Here is a 14477-nt window from a genome sequence, read left to right on the forward strand (position 1 = left end):
ATAACTAAAAAAAATATAATCAAAATCAATATAAGGAGTATAAGTAGTTCTCAATTTATAGTCTAGAGCTCGACTTTTCACCCATGTCCTCAATGACTGTCATGGAGCCGAGTGACTCCAATTTGTGGCTCAATTGTGCCACCGATATAGTGCTTCAATCTTTGAGCGTTCACAGTAAATGTCCCCTCCTTGCCATCATGTAACACCACTGCACCCGATGGGAACACCTTGGCTATAGTGAATGGTCCTGACCACCTTGACTTTAGCTTGCCCGGAAAGAGTCGTAAGCGAGAATTGTATAACAACACCGCTTCACCCACTTTGAATTCCCTTCTTATAATGTGTTTATCATGGGCTCGTTTGGTGCGTTCCTTGTAAGATAGTGCAAGATCATAAGCTTTTCCTCGAAACTCATCTAACTGATTCAATTGCAGCAATCGTTTTTCACCTGCAAGAGCAAAATCAAAGTTTAGTGCTTTGGTCGCCCAATATGCTCTATGCTCTAATTCTACTGGTAGATGATATGTTTTACCAAAAAGCAACCTATATGGTGTAGTGCCTATAGGTGTTTTAAAAGCAGTACGATAAGCCCACAAAGCATCATCTAACCGAATGGACCAGTCCTTTCTATTCACATTAACTGTCTTTTCTAGAATCCTCTTAATTTATCGATTGGATACTTCAACTTGTCCACTAGTTTGGGGATGGTATGAAGTGGAGACCTTGTGGGTGACATCATATTTGCCCAACAGTTTATCAAAAATTTTGTTGCAAAAATGGGTGCCACCATCACTTATGACTGCACGTGGTGCACCAAATCGATTAAAAATATGTTTCTTCAAAAATTTTAACACCACTTGTGCATCATTAGTGGCACAAGCCTCTGCCTCCACCCATTTAGATACATAATCCACTGCCACCAAAATATATTTTTTTCATGAAAGAACTAGGAAACAGTCCCATAAAGTCTATCCCCCACACATCAAAAACCTCACACTCAATGATATTATTTAAAGGCATTTCGTGACGGTTAGAGATGTTACATGTCCGCTGGCATTTATCACAATGTAGCACATAAGAACGAGCATCTTTAAAGAGAGTTGGCCAATAAAAGCCACTTTCAAGTACCTTGGATGCCGTCCTTATTGGTCCGAAATGACCACCTACCTCACGATCATGGCAATGGTTGAGAATTCGATCAAACTCTTCCTCCTCAACACACCGTCTTAGCATGGAATCTGCACAAATTTTAAACAAAAACGGTTCCTCCCAAAAATAGTATTTCACGTCAGAAAAGAATTTCTTTCGTTGGTGAAACGATAGGTTTGGTGGAGGTGTGCCTGTGACAAGAAAGTTAGCGAAATTTGCACACCATGGACAAAGTTTCATCTCAAGCAATTGTTCATCCGGAAACCAGTCATCTATATCATCGTCACTGTCCTTAATTCTAACATGCTCAAGCCTAAACAGATGATCAGCAACTACATTTTCCACACCCTTTTTATCTCGAATCTCGAGATCAAATTCTTGCAATAATAAAATCCACCTAATTAACCTAGGTTTCGCATCTTTCTTAGCAAGCAAGTATTTGAGGGCAGAATGATCTGTATCCACAGTTACTTTAGACAGAACAAGGTATGAATGAAATTTATCGAAAGCAAATACTATAGCAAGTAATTCCTTTTCAGTAATAGCGTAATTCAATTGAGCATCATTTAAAGTCTTACTTGCATAGTAGATGGTATGAAATACCTTGTTCTTCCTTTGACCCAGCACCGCACCAACAGCTGTATCACTAGCATCGCACATCACCTCAAATGGTAACTCCCAATCAGGGACAGTCAGAACAGGTGCTGTCACCAAGCTTTCCTTGAGTATCTCGAATGCATGCAGACAAGTAGAATCAAAATTAAATTCAACATCTTTCATCAACAAAGAAGATAAAGGTTTAGCAATTTTAGAAAAATCTTTAATAAAACGCCTATAAAAACCAGCATGCCCTAAGAAACTTCTAACTCCTTTTATTGATGAAGGTGGTGGTAGGTTTTTGATTACTTCCACCTTGGCCTTGTCAACCTCAATTCCATTTTCTGATACCTTGTGTCCTAACACAATCCCCTCTTGAACCATAAAATGACACTTCTCCCAATTTAACACCAAACTGCTCTCTTCACATCTAATTAACACCAAGCTCTAATTCTCTAAACATTCATTAAATGAGGAGCCAAAAATAGAGAAGTCATCCATAAAAAATTTCAAGGAAATTTTCAGTCATGTCATGAAAGATAGCGGTCATGCATCTTTGAAATGTTGCAGGTGCATTGCATAAACCAAAGGGCATACGTCTAAACGCAAAAGTACCATAAGGGCAAGTGAAAGTAGTTTTCTCTTGGTCCTCAGGTGCAATTGTGATTTGATTGTATCCCGAATATCCGTCTAAAAAGCAATAAAATTGATGACCTACTAATCGTTCAATCATTTGATCGATAAATGGCAAGGGAAAGTGATCTTTACGGGTTGCATCATTCAATTTCCTATAATCTATGCACACACGCCAACCTGTAACAGTTCTAGTGGGAATCAACTCATTTTTTTCATTAGTAATAACAATAATCCCACCTTTTTTAGGCACACATTGTACAGGACTTACCCACGCACTATCAGAGATAGGATAGATAATACCTGCATCCAGAAGTTTAATTGTTTCCGCTTTTACTACCTCTTGCATCTTTGGATTGAGTCTCCTTTGTGGTTGTGCTAGAGGTGAGTATTTATCTTCCATCAGAATTTTGTGCATGCAGATCGAAGGACTTATCCCTTTTATGTCCGAAACCTTCCAAGCGAATGCTCCTTTATGCTCCTTAAGGACTCCCAAGAGCTTACTCTCCATATCATCTGTCAAAGAAGAGGAAATAATAACAGGCAATTTATTATTTTCTCCTAAATATACGTACTTGAGATGTGGAGGTAGTGGTTTGAGCTCCAAAGTAGGTGGCTCCTCTAGGCTTGACTTTTGAGGCATTAAATCTTTTCTGTCTCCCAATTCCTCTAGTCTAAGCCTCACTTGCTTTCTCCAAGGTGGAATGGCATTCAAGTGAGCTACCATCTCCATCTTGTCCTCGTCTAGCTCGTCCTCTTGCTTTTCAGTGGTGAGAGTGGCCTCCAATAGTTCTTTCAATCCATCCTGCATAAAATCACAAACAAGAGAATCCAAGTCATCAATACGAAAGCAACTATCATTGTGCATTGTGTGCTTGAGAGTATTGAAAACATCAAAAATAATTTCTTCTTCTCCAACTCTCAGTCTCAATTTCCCCTCCTCAACATCAATCAGCGCTTTCCCTGTAGCCAGAAACGGTCTCCCTAGGATTAAAGGCATCTCTAAATCTTCTTCCATGTCAAGTATCACAAAATCTGCAGGAAAAATGAACTTATCCACTTTCACCAAAACATCTTCGATAATCCCACGTGGATACTTGACAGATCTGTCAGCCAGCTGCAACGACATCCTAGTTGGCTTGGGTTCACCTAATCCCAGTCTCCTAAACACAGAAAAAGGCATCAGATTAATACTCGCACCAAGATCACATAGAGCTTTATGAAAATTAATGTCACCAATAATGCAAGGTATAGAGAAACTCCCTGGATCTTTTTGCTTAGGAGGCATCTTGTTTTGAACTAAAGCGGAGCAATTTTCAGTCAAATTCATCGTCATATGATCTTCTAGCTTCCGCTTATTTGCTAAAATATCTTTCAAGAATTTTGCATAACTTGGCATATTCAATAAAGTATCAGCAAAAGGAATGTTAATATGCAATTTTTTAAATATCTCAAGAAATTTACCAAATTGTGCATCTAATTTAGCTTTCTTCATTGCTGCAGGAAAAGGTGGAGGGATAACAATTTTATTATGTGCAATAGGTGTAGATGTAGAGTTAGAAGACTTACCTCCTCGATTTTGCACCTCATCCTCGCCGTGCTTGGTCTTTCCTCATTAGACTCGAGTGCTTTTCCACTACGCAATTCCACCGCCTTCATATGTTCTCTTGGGTTAGTTTCCGTGTTGCTTGGCAAAGCTCCTTGCTCCCTATTAGCAATCAACTTAGCCAATTGTCCAATTTGATTCTCTAACCCCTTTATGGATGCATCTTGGTTCTGAAATCTCGTCTCTGTTGCAGAAATAAATTTAGTCATCATTTGCTCTAAATTGGACTTCTCCTCCCGAGGCGGTTATGGCTTGAATCCTTGGTGCATCCCAAACGGTGGACCTCTTTGTTGGCGATTTTGGTTGTTTTGACCTCCCCATGAAAAGTTTGGGTGATTCCTCCATCCCGGATTATATGTGTTCGAGTAAGGGTCATTTCTAGGACGGTTCTGGAATCCCACTTGTTTTACCGGTGCTCCCTCAGGCACATAGAATGGATTGCCATCTTGTCAATCCTGCACATCATGCTCACCCCCACACTTATCACAGAAAATTTCTTGCAGACGCGTAGCCGACCCACTCTTGCTCATCCCGTCAATCTTTCTATTCAAAGCCTCTAACTGTGCTGAAACCGCCGACAAATCATTAACTTGATTAACTCCAGCACCTCGTCTCTGCCTATCAGACTGAGGATGATAGCTACTAGCAGCCATCTCCTCCAATAACTCATATCCTTCCTCCGCCGTCTTTCTCAGTAAGTTACCATAGGCAGCAGCATCTATCATAGTACGGTTAGGAGTAAGCAGACAGTAGTAGAAAGTTTGAACAACTAACCCAAGAGGCAGCTCATGGTGTGGACATCTCCTCAACAAGTCCTTGTAGCGCTCCCATGCCTCGTAAAGTGACTCTTGCTCATATTGAGCAAAAGTAGTAATGTCGGCTCTGAGCTTCATAGTCTTCGACGGAGGAAAGTACTTGATCAGGAATGCCTTTGCCATATCCTCCCATGTAGTAATAGACCCTACAGGCAAACAGTTTAACCACGACTTAGCTTTATCTCTCAGTTAAAGTGGAAATAAACGCAAACGAACAGCATCATCAGACACACCATTAAACTTAAAAGTATCACAAATTTCAAGAAAGTCAGCTATATGAGAATTAGGGTCGTCCAGTGCACTTCCCCCAAATTGGACAGTGTTCTAAATCATCTAATGATAGCTGGCTTGATCTCAAACTGATTAACTCGGATGACTGGTCTTACGATGCTTGGACGTGCTCCATCAAGAGACGGCTGTGCATAATCCAACATCGGTATACGCCTTGGCTCCTCTCTTTGTTGATCGCCTTCCATTCTTTCCTTCGCTCTTTGCTGCTGTAGTCGACGTCTAGCTGTGCGTTCGATCTCGGGGTCAAAAGGCTCAAGCTTACACTCGAGTGATCTTCGCATGCACCACAAGAAAAATCTGCAACACAATGAGAGGATCAAATAACAATAAAATAAATAATACTAAAGAATTTAAATGAAAAATAAAAATTTGTGAATCAACAGTCCCCGGCAACGGCGCCAAAAACTTGATCGAGCAAAACTTGCACAGTGAATAGTCCCAAAATTTATTTTATAAACGAAAGCTCGATTTTAAATATCGCAAGTGCACGATAGTCAAGTTATAATAAACGTAAGTGAATACGAGTATCGTTCCACAAGGACTGCGTTACACTATTTTTATTTTCAAGTAAAATTTCTTTAGCAACGATAAAATGAGTTGATGATTAATCTAATGTAAATTAAACAACTAAAATAATTAAAATGCAAAGAAAACGTATTCAAGAAAGCAATAATGAATTTGGATTAAATCAAATGAGAAATGAATTTGTTGGGAATCATCAGTTCACCTACCACTCGTGTTTAAATAATTACACTCGACTTTTACTCGTGCATTCGACGGAATTCCCTAGACTAATTAATATACTCTGTCGAGCTATATTAATACTAATCATAAACATGCAGTACTCAAGTGTCCTCAATTATTTAACAGTTCAAGATTGCATTACATTCTATGGAATCCACTAGCTTTCATCCGGGTGAACTATCACTATCGACACGTACCCAATTCCGTATATCTATTAAAATTGTAAATCCGTGGTTTATACTATTTGCTTCTATTGTTGATTATTCTATCGAAATCATGAACAACATGAAATAATCAAAGGGAGTTAGCTAGGCTTCGATTGAAACAAGAACGAACAATAGCATAAACAAATCACTAATAAAAACGTCGAGAAATAATGTTAAACAACGAGTACGGGGTAGGATCCCCTCAAATCCCAACAAATCTAGAGTTTAGCTACTGAAATTCATGATAAAAACCAACAATCAATGTAAGAAATAAAATACTGAATAATGAAAATACTAAAGATGACGATGGATGACGGCCACGACGCGTGGAAATCTCGAGGTCTTCGAAATCTCCTTTGCTCCTAGCCTCCTCTCCAAGAAAAAGTGATGAAAAATCTGATAAAAGATCTGACAAAAGATGAAAAACGGCTGCTGATCTCGTGTGTTAGGTTTTGGTGTAGGATAGAGTCCCTAGAAATTTGGAAACAAATCTTTCTCAATCTCGCTTCTCGCTAGGGCGGTATATTTTGACCGCCCTAGCGAGAGGTCCTCGAATAAGCTTCCTCGAGCATGTCCCTGGTTTCGCTGGGGCGGTCACTTTTGACCGCCCTAGCGAGACACTTGCGCAAAATAATCCTCGGCCAGACCACAATGCTCACTGGGGCGGTCAAAATCGAGACCTCCTCGATATTATGCCAAAGTTTCTCCCACTTTTTGGTTCAATTCCTACAAAATAACCACAGAATACACGAGATCAGTCAAATGCTAAATAATGCTAAAAAAATGCAAAATTCAACTAAAACAAACTAATATGATGCATGAATGCGACTCAAAACCAACAATAAAAACACGTAAAAACGAGTCCTATCAGTGGTCAAAATTCGTGATAGAATAAAGACTGCACAAAGCCAACAGAAGAGTTATGCGGACAAAAGGCGAAGGGACTTAGAGTTTGCAGTGGGCGACGACGTGTTTGTAAAGATAGCACCCATGAAGGGTGTTATGCGCTTTGGCAAGAAAGGCAAGCTTAGTCCGAGATTTATTGGTCCGTTCGAGATTTTGGAGAGGATTGGGACACTAGCTTATAGAGTGGCATTGCCACCCGCAGTTTCTGGAGTTCACAATGTGTTCCTCATTTCGATGCTGCGGAAGTACATGTCGAATCCGTCACATGTGCTTAATTATGAACCTCTTCAACTAACTCCAAATATGTCTTATGAGGAAAGACCTGTCCAGATTCTGGCTAGACAAGAAAGACGATTGCAGAACAAAGTCATTCCAATGGTCAAGGTCCAGTGGCTGAATCACTCGGAAGAGAAAGCTACTCGGGAAACCGAGAGGGACTTGAAGGGTCGCTATCCAGAGTTATTCGGTAAGTTCTAATTTCGAGGACGAAATTTTATTTAAGGGGGGAGGAATTGTAAGGTCCAAAATTAAGACGACGTAATCCAACTGCATGCAAATCTAGGAAATACGAAAAATGAGAAGTTAATTTATTTTAATTGCTAATTAATTATGTGACATACATGTCTATTTGCTAAATATGATTTTATTGACATCATGCATAAAATGTATTTTTAGGAATATTCAAGCGACGATCGAGGAACGGGGACCGAGAGCTGAAGAAAACGTAAAATATTTTTATTAAATAATTATTTTTAATTATTTAAAAGATGGTCGAGGCTTTTTAGTATTTTTTTTCAAAAAAATAATAATAATAATATGGGGTTTTGAGGTGATTTTATACGCCGGGACATAATTTTTATCGGTGTTAGATTTTCAACAAAAGTACGAACTTGTGGGCAACCCGGCTAATAAATTCACATATTTAATCAATCAAAACTTTGGTTAATATTTTATTAAACTCTAACTTAACTAAATGGGCTTGAATTTTGGGGCTTAATAGGCCTAAAGCCTACTTAATGGTTAAATTAGTATTTAAAGTGTAAAAAATTAACAAAACCCTACACAATTCTAGACACAAGTCTCGGCCACTCCTTTTATTTTTCTGAAAACACTCTCCCCACCGCACACAACTCACGGCAGTACACACCATATCACTTTGAAGGATTTATTCGAAGGGTTCAAGTGGGTTTCAAGCCAAAGTCGTCTCCCGTTCTTCGTCGTCAACGGATATTCGAGCGTTTATAACGCAAAGGCACGCCTTAATCTCCTTTTCTCATCCATCATATCATATTATGGTTGAATCATTGTATGCATGAAGAAACATGGATTATTTTTTTAGAATTTTCGTAACATGGCATGTAGGCATGAGAAAACATGATTTATGAATTCAAAAACTTGTGTATTGTTTAGCTAAGGGGCTGTCATGACTTAAGGAAGGACCAAGAGTGGTTTATACATGTTTTCAAGTCACACACACACACCCTAAACACCACAAAAGGAAATAGCAGGAACCGAACCTTGCTGTCATGGGTTAAGGGTGATGGGGTTTCACAAGGGAGGGGTTGGCTTGGTCTTAGTCTGGTCTAGCACTCGACCAAAGTCTGTCATGAGTCAGGGGGAGAGTCCTAGCCAAGCTAGGACTCGAGTAGGGGCTGGGGAAAGAGTCCTAGCCATGCTATGACTCTACCCGAGAAACTGCAGGAGAAGCGCGCAGGGTTCAGCATCGCGCAAGGGGGCTTGGGGCGCAGCCTGGGTTCGAAGGTTGGGTTATAGGGAGTCCTTAGGGTCCTTAGAGGATGTACAACAGGTGGGTTCAGTGGTTGGGTACGTGGGCAAGAGTCCTAGAAGCAAAACAAGAGTCCTAGTCTAGGTGCAACTCTCGGCCAGCTTGAGGGTAAGGAGAAGAGGGTTCGTTTTTGGCTTTAGGATGGTTATCTTGTCAAAGTTAGAGTCCAGTAGGTTACTTTGGGATGTTGGGCATGTTTTGGCTCGATATGGTTCGGGGGTAACTCGATAAAATTAAGAGATGGCTCGGGGTCGAAGTTTAGATGTCAAAACGAGTTTTAAAATAAAGAATTTTTGGAAAACGACTCACGGGGGTCGAGTTGTGGTCAGTAAGGGCTAAAATAATATAAAAAGACTAAATTTAGAATTTAGGAATTTTATATTAAAGTTTGGTATTTTTCAGGATTAAAACACCGTTAAAACAATTAAGAAAAGATAATTGAAAAAGTCTAACATTTAAGCCAAATAAAATTACGAAAAAAATTCACGTAAGCTTAAATAATTATTTGGGACATGTTAGAGTCATGAAATCAAGAAAAAATTCGAAAACGTAAAATGTCGAGTCCAGGGGTAAAACTGTCATTTTACACCGGGAATTTAGTAAAGGTCATGGCAGTGCCCTGTTAGCTGTTTTAAATGCTAATATGATTATTTTTAATGCTTATGAATGTTTACAAGTTAAAATGATTATTTTATGGTTTTAAATGTTAAAACGATGATTGTAAATATCTATGGATTTTTATGATGAAATGATAACGTTAAAAGACATGTTGCATGCTTGGTTTAAAATGAAAAATGTTATACGCACATTTTTTTTAAGTAATGATAATACGTTGAAGGATGTGTCGGGATTGTGACTAACACGATGATATGTTGGAGATATCGTGAGGGTTATGGTCCTAGTGGGAGCCCGACGATCGTATTTCCTTGGATACGGATATGAATATGTATATGTATATGATGATACGATATTACGCAAGGCCAGGGTCAAGTTGACCAGTGAGAGTGTTGCTGGTGTCCCCCGCCGCCCAGTACTGTGGTTACATGTAGATGGATCCATCGCCTAACACGTATATGAAAGTCACAATCAACGATCCGAATTCAACAAACACGAATACGAACATGAATATGAATACGAGTATGGACACGAATATGAATATGTTTAAGTGATATGTTTATGCCTTTGAAAATGTTTTTTTCCATCATGTAAATGTTTACGAAAACGAATAAGTCTAAAGTTTATGCTCCTTCATGAAATGATATTTTAAGTACAAGTATTTTTCACTGTTATATGTTAACTGTATTATGTAGTACTCGTTACAAAGATTATGGTGTGTTGAGTCTTTAGACTCACTAGGTGTGATGGATGCAGGTGGTATTGAGGGAGGACTTGATGAGTGATCTGACGGGACTGATGGCGCACACAATCCGAGGACCAGCGCTACATTTTCCGCCTTATGCTTTAAGTTTTATGTTAAAGATTTTAAGACTATTTATTTATGCTTTTTGAGAGGTTTTTGAGAGTTTAGTATGGGCTATACTTTTCAAACTATTGCTTTTTAAATTGGTCAAGACAGTAGACGATTTTATTTGATGTCGATTGCACTTGATTTTTAATATACTAGTCGCTTAAGTTTTTATTTTAAAAAAAGGGGTAAAATATTTTATAAAAATATTTTCATGTGTTCTATGAGATGGCCGTATTAAAAAAAAAATTTTTAGTACTTTTAAGCAATAAAAAGATCAAGACGTTTCAAAGAGTTTCTGTTTTGTACTATTTAAGACCAAACTGAAGTGGGTTATAGCAGTATTTGTATTTAATCAAAATTTTTTAGTGATAATCATATCCTTGTGATAGAAAGGGTGACGTAGGAGCATTTAAAGTCTCCGAACATTCATAAAATCTTTGTGTTATTTACTTCAGTTATTCGTTGAATATTCAATCTATCAGTTGGTTTACTTTCACAATTAAACTATTTAACTTACTGATATCAACAACAAGATTTATGGATTCAATTTATCACTAAAATGATTCACCTTTTATATATAAAAAAAGAGTCAAATATCTCAAACTGTTTATTCAACCCCACCCTATTCTAAACACTTCGACCCTTCAATCCGATCCAAAAAGTGGTATCAGAGCTTTTTTCATCTTGTTCTTGAATTCCCTCTATTCATACGCCTGATCACCATATCTTCATTCAACAAAATTCCTATGCTCTCAAGAGAAGAATTCAATGATTGGAAAATCATAATTCACGCTCACTTAACTGCAGAAGATGACGACTTGTGGTACGTTATAATTGACGGACAAATGAAGATTATGAAAGCTAACACAACCGTTGCTCTAACTGATGGAGCACCTCATCGTATAGAAAAACCATGTGAAGAGTGGACAGCTAAAGACAAAAATAAAGTAAACTTGGATAATGTGGCCAAGGATACTTTGTATAATGCATTGGACAAAAATACTTTCAGCAAAATAAAGATGTGCAAAACTGCCAAAGAAATTTGGGAAAAGCTGATTTAGCTGTGCTAGGGCAATGAGCAGAAAAAGGAAAATAAACTATCAGTCACAGTACAAATGTTTTATAACATCAAAATGAAGACTGGAGAATCAATGAACAAGTCAGCAGCATCATATATGAATTGAATGCACTAGGGAAGGTTTATTCAAATAAAGAAGTTGCATTGAAAGTTTTTCATGGACTTCCCAAAGAATGGGATGTGAAGACAATGGCAGCGAGAGAATCTAAAGATCTCAACAAAGTGGAATTACATTATCAATTTGCAGATCTCAAGGCATACGAATTTGAACTATAGATGATAGAGAGAGAACCATCGACACCACCAATTACAACTGCTCTCAGCGCCTTAAAATATAAATTGGATCATCTGAAAATTCTGTAGAACAGCATAGTAATGATGTAATGTCATTGTTCGTACAGAAATTTGGAAGATTCATGAGAAGGAATCAAGGTTCATCCTAAAGATAATATCACAAGAACATATCTAAAGAAGAACCAAATGCTTGCTACAACTGTGGCAAAAATGGACATTTCATTGCTGATTGTCCTAAGCCAAACAAGGATAGTTGACGTTCAACTAAAAAGGAAAGAAGCCATTTGAGCACAGTAGAAGAGATAAGGATTATAATATATCTTTCAAAAAGAAGCACGAAGTCCTGTTACCTGAACAAAGCAAGTCTAAATGGGCAGAAACTGATAGTGATGAATCAGATTCTGAGAGCTTGAGCAGATCCAGTGATGAAGATGAATCAAAGTGTTTTATGGCTGATTATATAGAACTGGAGTCAAACAGTGAACATGTATTTTATTTCAGCTCAATTGATTTTTGATATAGGGGGATTTTACTTGTTTTTCATATCGTATTATGCCGCATTGTGTTGCATTTATCATTTAGATTTCATACATTTTGTGTTATTTTAGCATTATTTATGTTTTTGGTTATTTATGAGTTTAGTTGGTGAAAATGCAGGTGAGTTGGGAATAAACTGAAGATTTAAAGAAAAACTTCGAAAGTCATCCGCCAAGGCGAACGTTTGTGTCCGCCCGGGCGCCTCCAAGGCATGAAAGAAGGAGTTTATGCGAAATTCATCCGCCCGCATCAGAGAGAAAGTGAAATTCAAAATCTGCGAAAACCATCCGCCCGGGCGGAAATACATGTTCGCCCGGGCGCACTTGAAATTTTGGAAAGATTTGCTGGTCGATTTCTTCCTTAATTTTCTGGATGAGGCTGATAAGGGAAGGCTAGGGACGAGATTTTTAGATGATTCAGACATATGAGATTATTGAAGGCGGCTAGGAGTTTGGAGGAGTGTTTTCGCGCCGAAGTTGAAGATTCGAAGAATTCCGGGCACCGTTCTTCGAGTTTCTCATCAATTTTACTATTTATAATTTAGTTTATATCTTTTAACCATTGTTTTGCTGATTTCAATCATGAATTCTAGTAGCTAAAATTTAATATTTTTTGGGATTTAAGGGGATCCTACCCCAAACTTTGATATAGTTAATTTACATCTCGATTTTTGATTTGTTATTGATTATACTATTGTTTTATCGTGTTTTTAGAGCATAGCTACTATAACAACGTTTTTATATTGCGAGTGAGTTCGAGAGAATAACTTGTGATAGGAACGAATAGTATAATCGTGGATCTACAATTTGCATAGATATATGAAATTGGATACACGCCGATAGTCATAGCCCAAAGGGTCGAAAACTAGGGGATTTCATAGATCGAAATGCGATTCACTCTAAATAATTAAAGACATTTAATTACTTCATTGAGTAGAATTAGTTTGGCATATCTCGAGAGAGTGTATTCAATTGAATAGGAAATCCTGTCGGAAGCATATGTTCATTATCGAATAAATTAATTAATTAACGAGGGGTAGGTGAACCGATATTCCCAACAAATCCATTTCTCATTGAATTTTAATCAACCATTTTAGATATTATCTTTCGTTTTAGATATTATCTTTCGTCATTAAATTATTGAATCTTTTTATTTGCATATTTGTTCAAAAATAGAATTGTTAAAACAATCAAATCAATTTTCGTTGCTAAATGTTCAATAACTGAAAATAATAATTGTTAAATACAGTCTTCAGTGGAACGATACTCGTACTCACGTACACTATACTATAACCTGACATCTTGCACTTGCGATTAATTTTGAGCATAAAAAACATATTATTATTAAGGATTCCACAGTGCAAGTTTTGCTCGATCAAGTTTTTGGCGCCGTTGCCGGGGACTGTTAATCTACAATTTTATTTGTAGTTATTTTCTTTAGCATTACTTTATTTCCCTTGAACTAACACTCCTTATTTTATTCCAGATATCTTGTCTAGTGCATGCCAAAGTAACTTGACGTGGAGCTTGAGTTTGATCCTGAAATTGAAAGAACTTTCCGCAGGCGAAGACAACAACAGAGAGTTAAAGAACTGATGGAGAGACATGAGCAAGAACGTGAGGAGGAACAACGTGAAGATAGACAAGTTAAGATGCCACGCCGCATACCGATGCTGGAGTATGCCCAACCTTCTTTGGATGGAGCACGCCCCAGCATTGTGAGGCCTATGGTGCGAGCAAACTAGTTCGAAATCAAACCAGCTATAATTCATATGATTCAGAACACAGTCCAGTTTGGAGGATCTGCAGTAAATGACCCAAACACGCACATCGCAGATTTTCTTGAAATTTGCGATACTTTTAAATTCAATGGGGTTTCTGATGATGCTGTTAGGTTGCGTTTGTTTCCTTTCTCTTTACGTGATAAAGCTAAAGCATGGTTAAATTTTTTGCCTGTAGGTTCGATCACCACATGGGAGGATATGGCGAAAGCGTTTCTCATCAAATATTTTCCCCCATCTAAGACCATGAAGCTTCGGGCAGACATCACCACCTTTGCTCAATTCGATCAGGAGTCTTTATATGAGGCATGGGAACGCTTGAAGGATCTACTACGAAGATGCCCACATCACGAACTACCACTTGGGTTAGTCGTTCAAACATTTTATTATGCTTCGCTTACTCCTAACCGTACTATGATAGATGCTGCTGCTTGTGGAAACTTGTTGAGAAAAACTGCGGAAGAAGGATATGAGTTGTTGGAGGAGATGGCTGCTATCAGCTATCATCCTCAATCTGAAAGAAACAACCAGCGGAGGAGTGCAGGAGTTCACCAGGTAACTGATTTTTCTGCTATTACTGAACAACT

General features: G+C 38.1%; 2 non-coding genes across 2 annotated transcripts; one reads left to right on the top strand and one right to left on the bottom strand.

The window, feature by feature from the left end:
- The first annotated feature begins 4768 nt into the window (after positions 1–4768).
- Positions 4769–4875, top strand: LOC140806425 (small nucleolar RNA R71). Its single transcript, XR_012112501.1, has one exon. It is a non-coding gene; the product is annotated as a small nucleolar RNA R71 (small nucleolar RNA).
- Positions 4876–14140: 9265 nt separating this feature from the next.
- LOC140806418 (small nucleolar RNA R71) lies at positions 14141–14246 on the bottom strand. The gene has a single exon (XR_012112494.1). It is a non-coding gene; the product is annotated as a small nucleolar RNA R71 (small nucleolar RNA).
- Positions 14247–14477: the final 231 nt, after the last annotated feature.

The sequence above is a fragment of the Primulina eburnea genome, chromosome 11, assembly GCF_022965805.1.
Source record: "Primulina eburnea isolate SZY01 chromosome 11, ASM2296580v1, whole genome shotgun sequence".
Classification (NCBI taxonomy): Eukaryota; Viridiplantae; Streptophyta; class Magnoliopsida; order Lamiales; family Gesneriaceae; genus Primulina; species Primulina eburnea.